A 10,644-nucleotide genomic window follows, 5' to 3' on the forward strand; every position below is an offset into this window, starting at 1 on the left:
AATGTGAACTGATTTACAATGACAGTAAGCAGATCATTGTTTTTCTGGCGTCCTGAGATGATGAAGGGAATTGATTAGAAATAAACATAAGGAGATTCTTTTAAGAAAATGAAATATTCTGTGTCTTGATTGTGGCAATGGTTTTATGAGTGTATATAACTTTCAAAATTCATTGAATTGCACTCTTTCAATGAGTTCGGATTATTGTATAAAATTATACAGCAATAGGTTTAATTGAAAATAATGTCTGGGGAAAAAATTTGAATGTCTAACAATAGAGGAACTTAAGTATGCTGTGGTATATTCAACACATGTTGGATCGTTATTTGGCTTTTGGAGTTATGTCTAGGAAAAATTTATTCCATCATAAAATTAAACAAAAATATGTAGATGAAGTCAACAGAATATAAAAAGGAAAAGTTACTAAACTCTTAAAGAAAAGATCCCGAAGGATATAATAATGATAAATGTAAAAATCTGAGGGACCATTAGAAAAAATGGTTGTATTGGAAAAATCATTTTATGGTATACTCTTTATTTTTTTTTTTAAAGATTTTATTTATTTATTCATGAGAGACACACAGAGAGAGGCAGAGACACAGGCAGGGGGAAATGCAGACTCCCTGCAGGGAGCCCGACATGGGACTCTATCCCAGGAACCCGGTATCATGACCTGAGCCAAAGGCAGATGCTCAACCACTGAGCCACCCAGGTGCCCTGATGGCATATTCTTAACAGTGCAATTTCAAGTGAGTAAACAGGTAACACTTAAATATATATGATATTTCCACACATTTTCCTTATTTATTGTAATTCTGAGAAACTGATGCACTTTTGCTTTTTGCAGGTGAAGCATGAAAAACTAGATTTAGTAACTTTTCTCTGAATTGCTGCTGCTTTTATATGTTTCCAGTTGGAGAGTCAATTGTTAAAATTGTTTTGGAAAGTTGTTTTTAAAGAACTACATATTGAAACAAAATAATACACCTACTCATTTATTTAGTAATGTCACCTTCCATAAATTTCTATAAATATAAATGTTTTGAGGATAGCTATCCATGGATATTTATTTCAGCATTGCATACAATGGTAAAATAACTAGAGTCGACCTGAACGTTCAAAAGGAAATGTTGGCATGGTGCAAACATATCTTCAACTACACTTAAATAAATGTGGTGCACTCATACTATGAAACATGATATTGTTATTAAGATATGAGTTCTATAGACGTATGTGCATACAAACGATATAGAATCTGCAAATAATGAGGATTTACTAGGGATAGTCTATTTACAGACCATCTGTATTTGCAAATCCTATTTTCTAAAATTTGTTTCTAACAGTCAGATCAATATACATGAGAGTTTCACAGTCATTTGTGGACACGAGCATGTGCAGAATGGCAGAAAATTTGAATTGCCCCATGCACACTTTCCTAGCTGAGATTGAATACAAAGATAATTCTGCTTTCTTGTTTAAGCTTTCATACTGTAAACAAGTGTCGTTTTGTGTGGTCTATTTAATGCCACGTGTTTTGCATTTTGGTGCTGTATGTTGGTGATTTTGCTCTTTCCGATTGCCCTCAAATATAGTGTAGAAATGCTGTGTAACGTTCTCAGGTGCAAGAAGGTTGAGATGTAACTTATAGAAGAGGTATATGTGTTCAATAGGCTTCTTTCAGGCATGAGTTATAGTGCTGTTGTCTGTGAGTTCAATGTTAATTAATCACCAATATATATTAAATAAGGTGACTTTAAACAGAAACACATAAAACAAGGTTATATATTGATTGTTTGATGAAAATTTTGTGGCTAGAGGCTTTCAGGAACATAACCCTGTGTTTCACCTGGAACAATGATTCAGTATTTGCTAATGCAGTGCTCAGGGTGACTTTATAGAATGTAACTGCCATGAGTAATGAGAATGCATTGAAATATACATGTATATATTTCAAATATATGTATATCTGAAAGGTTGCCTAAAATGTATTTGTGAGAAAAGCAAATACAATCAATCCTTCTTTTATTTCCAGTAGAAATATACAATTTCTACCAATGTTGTTTATATATTTGTATGTATTTGTAAAACCACAAAGAAGAGCATGGACAGATATGCACAAAGATATTAATATCTCTGAGCAATGAGAATGGAGTGAGGGGAGATTAACTCTTAAGAAATATACACCTTTTTGTAAATTTTCTCATCACATATTACTTTTGCTGCAAAATAGAAGTAGAAAATGAAAAAGAAACAAGTTGCCCAAGGTCTGAGCATTAATAACTAAAAGCAATATAGCTTTTTTTTGTAATTAATTTTTGATTCCTCATCCAGGGTTCTGTTTGTGTTGTCATTAATGTTAATATGTGTGTGGATTGTACTGATATCTAAATAATTAACAAAAGATAGTACTATGTTCTGATGTTCTTAAGACCATCTGTAGATATGCCTATAAAAGGGAATATTGTGAGTTTTAAGCAGAGTTACATAGTCATTCATTTATTTTTCCTCTTTAGAGTTAAATGTGAAATAATAGTAACAATTTACCAGGGAAAATCTGAGAAGGGTAATGTGTCATCATTATATAGATTTTGAAAAATTTCTTGTGCCTATGTATAATACCCTGGACTAATCAGTATAATAATTGATAATGACTACCTCTTATTGAGTACTTGTTGAGTACTTATTAAGTGAGCTACTTGACATATATAATTCCCTAATACTTCAGATGCTAATTTAAGCTTCATTTCTCTTGAATTTTCTTCTTTATCTTTTAATGAAGGAGGTCTGCTCCTATCTAGTGTCTCAGAGGAGATATGAAGAGGGCCAGAAGGTGGAAACCGTCTGCATACCTTTCTGATTTTTATGTTCCATTAAGTCAAAGCCTTAAGGAAGATTTAGATACTTTTCGGACTAAGTCAGGAGGCTTGTGGTGGGCCATATCAGATACTGTTTAATTCTCCTCAATATTTCTTACTTTCTCCCACAATAATAGTTCCACTTCTAGTTCTAGATTTTCTGCCCAGAAAGATTAATTCATTTTCTAGCCTTCTTTGCCAATCAGGTATGGACATGGGAATACATTTTGTCTAAGGTAATGTAAACAGAGTGTCATATACCAGACTTGGATACTTTACTTCAAAGTAGGTCTTTGTGGACCATTGACCTCTGTTTACTTTGTCTCTTCCATCTTCCTGATGCTTGGAATGTAGCCATGATGACTGAAGCCAGTGCAGCTATTGGAGACTATGAGTTAATCTTGGTGATGGTGGCCATGGGTGGCAGGACAACATGGAAGAAGATGTGGTGTCACAAATCCACCCTTATCATTCCTGGACATCCCACTTCTGACTTTTGCATGAGAGAAATTATATTTATATTTTATTTAACTACTGTCATTTTGGGTTTCCATTACCCACATCTTAGCCTATTCCTAATTAATATGTGGGGGTATCCGGGAGGGGAAACATTTGAGAACCACTAGAGAGATCAGGCCCTTCTCACACAGACAGCAGAGATATTCTCTACAACTAAGAAGCGAAGAAGGAGCAGAAGGAGCCTGTTCTTTTTCTAAGCCAGCAAGGAATGACTGCTTGGAATACTTGGAGGATGGAACCTGGACAGGCTCACCATAGATGCTTTATGATTGACAAGGGATAAAGATACACTATCAATTTGTATGCCTTACACATGACATAGTTCTGGGAGCAGTTGGTCAAATATTTTTAAAAATTCAAATCATAGTGTGTGTTGAGTAATTTTTTTTCTCTTTTAACAGAATGACATCCTCCTAGTGTCACCAACCTGCTTAGGTTTTGCATAAATTATTTCATCTAATATTTATAAGGCCCCTGTGAGCTGGGAACTGTTATTGATAAAAAATAATATTGATAAAGAAACTTGATGGTTAAAAAGTTTAAGTAACTTGCCCAAGGTCACATAGCTAGAAAAATCATAAGCAAGCTAACTTTCAAACACATCCTTGCCTCTTTCCAAGCATCCGCTGTTACTGAAAACATGTGGAAGCAGGAATAAAAAACAATATTACTTTCTACCTGTTAGAAATCATTAAAGGAAAATCCTAGCAAAATTATAAATAATTGAATCTTGAATACTTGATTGTAAAATAATATAACATGTCACTCTATATTATATCTATATTATCTATTTACATATAAATATGTCAATCACATATGTTGAGAAATTCTAAGGAAGAAAAAGTATTTTAGTATTTTACATACATTTTAGCAATTTGAAGCAAAATTCTTGTTTACCAGATCTAGTGGTCTTTAGTACCCAGGGGGAAATAACACTACATATAGTATTTAGACAGACACCTGGGTAGGAATACATTCCACAGAGTAACAATATTTACAAAGAATAAATACCTGACATTTTAATTTTTTTCTAAATTAAAAAAAATCTGAATTGATGCCTCTTTTTCAGTGTTAGCAGAAAATGAAGTCTCAGTCATGGTTACTGGCAGTTACTGTTCATTTTCCAGGATTATTCAAGTTTTGAGAGATTTATATCATCCATAAAGTTTGGGAAAATATTTTTAGTTTTCTGTATATCCTAATTGACACCGTAATCCTCATTGTTTCCACTGATATGGTCCATTCTAGGAAAGTAATTCTACTCCAAATAGGCACAGTTATTTCCTATTCCCTGCCCGCCTAGTGTAGATACCTCAGTGTATGATTTGAGTGCAAAACATATTCGTCCTAGACCTTGTTATATAGCAGCAGTCTTAATCCTATCCCCTAATTATGACCAGGGTCAACTGGTCCTATTAGTATGAAAACTCCTTTCTTTGACTACTGATCTACTAGAATAGGATCCCAAACTGGCTGCAGCCATGGCTTTATTTTTATTTTTTAGCTGAACTCCTAATGTATTCTCTGGTAGAAGCATCATTGCTTTGGAAACCGAGACTTCTAGCTTTAAAAAGCCCAAATTTGAATAATATAACTAATATAACAGTGTATATCAGCTATACTTAAATAATACCTTAAAAAAAAAAGCCCAAAATTGAGACAACAGGAAGCATCAATTCCAGATAGGTTGTTGGGATTGATGATGAGTAGGGTCATTCCTAATTATGCATCTTGGTTCATGGACTCATGCATTCTATCTAGTGGGAATACCATACCACACAGTGCCCATTGGGCTAAGGGTCCCAAAGGGTCTGTGTCATTGCAAGCTGTTATGATCAAGCTGATGTCTCACCTACAACTCTAAGAGTTCATTTCATCACTCTTTCTGGTTGGCCACCTAATGGTATCTGGCATGTGGTCCCTCTTGATGTTATTTCTCATGACCCAGTTATTTCCAATATTCTCATCTTGCTCCTTCAGATTACTGACCAACCAATCAAGTAAAGAGGCACTGCCCATGAATCTATGGAAGTCCTTACCATGGGACAATTTTTCTCTTTACAAAAAGTAACTGAGGAGGTACACAGTCTGAAGCTCTGTTCCTTGGGAGATTTTTTTCATTTGTCTCTCAGGTTTACCCCTTACTGGGGCTACAGCAGTACCAGGTTATAGCTTAGATTTATATGTGAAGAAATTCATTCCATGAATTTAGCTTGAGTTAATCCTCCTCTGATAGATGATCTTAGGTAATCTTTTATGAGGCCAGAGATATGAGCTGAGAGAGAGAGACAAAAATGTAAAAGTGATAGGTGACATGGAGGTCTAGGTCACTGATTTGTGCAGCTAACTTGTGCCCTCTTGACTTGCTCAAGTACAGTCCTAGGTGTACTATTTCTGTTTGAGAACGGATTTCTACTGGGCTCACCCTAAGGTATTACCTAGTGAATTGGGAGCACTCAAGCTGTCATAGACTCCAGTCTGAAAGTTTCATCAGCTACAGAGCATGCCCATTCTGGCTTCACATTCAGAAATGGTAAAGCAATTTCTGTGTAAAACAGACATGGGTCAGGATCTGTTTGTTACATTATCCTTGTGTATCCTAACTCTCAAGGTTGGTCACAATGGAGCTTTGGATCTGAATATCCATCAACCTCTATAGGCAGGCTCTATAGGAAATTGGGTATTTTTTATTCAGTTGTATTTACTGAATAAAGAAAAGCAGGACCCTTTGGGAAAAGGTTGGGTCCTCTTTGAGATTATAAGATGGCTGCTATGGCTTCAGGCCTTTGATACAGATGTGACAATGTCAGTGTATATGTGTTCATTTATATCAGTGAAGAAACTTTCCTCAGATGTCCTCAGCAGACTTGCCCTTGTGTTACATTGGCCAAAATTGTGTCAAATGCCCTTACAAAAATGAGGCATTGAAAGAGGAATGGTGGTTTCATAATTGGCTAAGTCCAATAAAGACTTAACCTTGGAATTGGGGGATAGGACCACTTTCCCCAGAGTTTTGAAGGATGAAAAGGAAGGAAGGAAGAAAAGAAAAGAAAAAAAAAAGAAAAGAAAGAAGAAACAAAGCATTTTATCAAGTCATCTAACTATATTCAATATTTCAAATAATATTCTCAATATTATCCTTAAAACAATATGACATATGACCAGCCGGTTTTTCTATCAACATATGACCTGGGATAAAGCTATGAGAATTTTCTACCCTTTTATATCAACATATGACATATGCTAGAATGCAGAATAATGGGAATTATTATGAAAAGAAAGAAAACAAAAATAACCCAAAAGATATTTAATGTTTGCTAATATGAAAACAAAATAACATGACCATCTTTTAAAACATTTGATGGGAAGTTCAGTGCAGTCAGCTTTTCTTACCCTCTTGCCACCAAGTGAGGCAATCCAGTTAAGAAAGTTAATTTATCTGAGTGGGGCTGCTAGCCTTATTTGACGGCAAACCAACAAAAATGGATTGAAAATTGCTCGGCGCACACTATCATTAACATCCTCTCCACATACGCACGTGCACGCCCTCTGTTGTGGGAAAGTAACTCTTCTAAATGAGACTTGGCTGACCTGAGCGTGGGTTACTTTCACATGCACTTAGGAGATAAGCTAGAAGGACATGGTAATAAAATGGCTTTGCATCCTTCATGTTCACTGGACGGTGGACCAAGTTGCTCTCAGCCTCCTTAAGGTGGAGAGGTTTCTAGGGCTGTTATTATCATATTATTTTGCTTAAATCAGGGACTAAGTGCATGAATTTGTCAGACAAAAGACTGCCACAAGAGATTAAGGAATGATATTTTTGAAATAGTAAGTTGTGCCTTTCTGAATAGCACAGAGTCTGATGACTAGGGCTTTGTAAACATTTTATAAAGACGTAAGTAAACCATCTCTTACTTCAAATTGCAACCATTTTGAAAAACCTGAAAGCTGTTTCAGAAAGGAAGTGCCAAATTTACTGCAAGTCGGTACAAAAGGAAACACTTGTCTGTTGAATATGTTTTACAGAACTGTCTAGTTAGTAGTCTTTTCAGGTATAAAATAATAGCTTGATGTTTTTGTACATTTTATTTTGATGGCTGGCTTATATCTGTGGAGCTAATAGAAAATCAAATAAGGCTTTGTGAAACCTAAGGGTTTTCAAACATTATTCTATTCGATGACTGGGGGAAAAAAAAAACCCCAGCAAAGTGACTAGAGAGTTGGGGATAAGAGTTAGCTATTTTCCTCTTGCTAGAGAATTTAAAAAATAACCTATGAGTCCACGTTTTCATAAATTTCATTTGCATTGTACAAAAGTGATATATTACTATTAGGCAGGCAAGGAAAGTATTACATATATCACATGTGGACCAAAGATTCTGCTTTTTCTCTTATATAAATACATAGCTTGAATAAAATCTGGTAACATGTTAAACATTGGCCCCCAAGTATATGCATTACTGCTGTCCTACATAAAAAAAAATGAGATCTTCCTAGGTTTGTTCCATGAATCTTTGTTCAGATTATTATTTGTAGATTATTTGCTGAAATGAAACTGGATGACTGTTCAGAATTTATTCTACTTTTTTTTTTTCATGAAGTGTGGAACATATGGCCGCTGGGGCTTGAGAGGGCAGGATCCTTTGCTCTGATTCCATATTGTAATACCTTTTTTTATGGGAATCCTGCTAGATTAAAGAGGTTTAAAACTGATTCATTCTTACAGATAATGTTCAACTAAGTTTCTGTAATACCCTATTTTTTTCCCCTCTCTGTAAGAAGAAAAGGAAAGACGGTGAGAAGATGATAAGCAATTTGGTTATCTTGAAAAATAAATTATCTTCATGCACCTGTGATTTGGGTGGAGGCCAATTCAGTACCAATGAACATCCATTGCCATGAGTGTTCTGAGACAGAAAAATAGGAAAATTTAGTATATGGTTACTTTATGCGTCATTAGTGTGGTGCATCAACATTAAAATCAAAGTGAGATGGAGGGTCTTGATGGGTTCACCTCTAAGACAAGAGGGTGAAACAGTTAAGACCCAAAAGATTAATTAAGGGAACGCTGGCCTTTTTTTCAGTCTCTGGTAAACTTTCCTCGTTCTCTCACCTTTGTTCTCTCCTGTTTCTACTCTGCACTCTGCTGAAGTAAAGCCATTCATCATTTCTTGTATGTCTACTTCCCAAATCTAGTCATAGGTGACCAAGATATTCTCTTTTTGTGAACAGCAGCTCTATTAGTCTAGAAGGCAGATGGGCAGTCTCAGTTTGAACAAAATGTCAAGCTAACTGTGGAGCTTGACCCTATCACCTCTGAGCATGACTAGTGTTAGACACAGCTGCTACGGTTATTCCTCTGCAATTAAACCAGGATCTCTTCTGGATCTCATTTTTTGCAGTCAAATCTAAAGCTAAAAAAGGACAATGATAGAAAAGTTACTTTGACTTAAAGTCAACTTGGCATAAAGCTATATTGATTCTCTCTATGCTTTACATTTACCTGTGAATACCTTCCTAGTGCATCTCCTTAAATTCCATGTCCCGACAACTATCTTTTTTTTTTTTTTTGCCACTAATTAACCTCTTCTCCAATGTCTACATTTGTGCCAACTACACTATTTTCCTTCCCATTTCCTAAATGAGCTATTTTGGTGTTATTCCTTATTCTCTTACATATTTTCCAAAAACATGGACAATCATCCTATACATGAATTCTTGGATTTATACCTTCCTCCTCATCCTCACTGTTAGCACTGAGATATGGGCTTCCGACTCATAGGTACCAAACCCTTCCGTGTGGCCTTTATCTCTGGCTCCTTTTTGCTTGATGACATTTACTCATAGAAGAGGTGCAATGTCTAATATTTGACGAAGTCTAAAGCTTGGGAAGTGAGGGATACCCTGTGGGGTTCTTGTCTGGTTTTATGAGAGACTACATGATGACAATGGGCAAGTTAGGTTACATGACGTGCCTCAGTTTTTTGTCTGTTACCTGAAATTAATGACCTACCTCTGAGTGCTGCTGTAAGGATTTTAAGGAGTCTTATTCAAAGTACTTCTCATATGAGAAACACTCCATGTATTTGCTATTTTTGCTGTTGTGTGTTATCAAAAAGAATCCACTTTCATGCCTACTGATTGAAAGTTTAGCAATTTTCTGCCAAGTATTGGAGACATACAAATAGCTTTGTCTGGTTGTACAGAGCTTCTTTATATCATCCTTCCTTGCCTAATTATTCTTAATATTTCCCCTTAGCTACAGATAAACATTCAGCTGCAGTCTCTATCCTTCCCTGGAAACCCAATATCCAATTCCAATTTTGTGAATGTTATTCATTGTTTAGAAATCCAACCCCCTCCTTTTATAACTGGGTTTTGCCTCAACTATGTCACACAATATTCTTGGATGAACTGCCCCACAGTGGTTTTATATCATTCCACAACTTAAAAAAAAAATTAAGTATACAACTTGTACTCTAATCCCTTCTGCTGATTTAGATATTTGTGATGGCATTACTCCCTACTCCCTAGTGCTAGCATTTATGCAGATTTTCTCAAATAGGTTATAAGTTCCCTGAGTGCAGGAGCCATGACTTCTGCCTTCTTTTATAATTCCACCATGCCTGGAATAGTGAAGTAGACAGTAACAGATTAATAAAAACTGTCTAATTTAATTGACTAACAATTTGGAAGCTTTCTATCTAGATTCTTTTGTATACAAATTCTTGGAAGAAGTCAAAGACAAAGGGTAAATGAGATTTCAATTCACTTCATCTTGGCTTTTCACAGCTTAAAATAGTTAATTAAAAATAAAATTCTGGGCAGCCCAGGGCGCTCAGCAGTTTAGCGCTGCCTTCGACCCAGGGTGGGATCCTGGAGACCCGGGATCGAGTCCTGCGTTGGGATCCCTGCATGGAGCCTGCTTCTCCCTCTGCCTGTGTCTCTGCCTCTCTGTCTCCCGGTGTCTCTCATGAATAAATAAGTTTTTAAAAATCTTAAAAAAATAAAATAAAATTCCTGGGGTGCCTGGATGGCTCAGTTGGTTAAGCGTCTGACTCTTGGATTCAGCTCAGGTCATGGTCTCAGGGTCATGAAATGGAGCCTTATGCCAGGCACCATTGCGCTCAGCATGGAATCTGCTTAAGATTTTCTCTCCCTCTCCCACTGCTCCTTCCCACCCCCTTGCTCACTCATGCTATCTCTCTCTCTCAAAATAAATAAGTACATAAAATAAAATAGATAATTTTCTTTTTCTTCCCCACAG

Source organism: Nyctereutes procyonoides, unplaced genomic scaffold (genome assembly GCF_905146905.1).
Source record: "Nyctereutes procyonoides isolate TBG_1078 unplaced genomic scaffold, NYPRO_anot_genome, whole genome shotgun sequence".
Classification (NCBI taxonomy): Eukaryota; Metazoa; Chordata; class Mammalia; order Carnivora; family Canidae; genus Nyctereutes; species Nyctereutes procyonoides.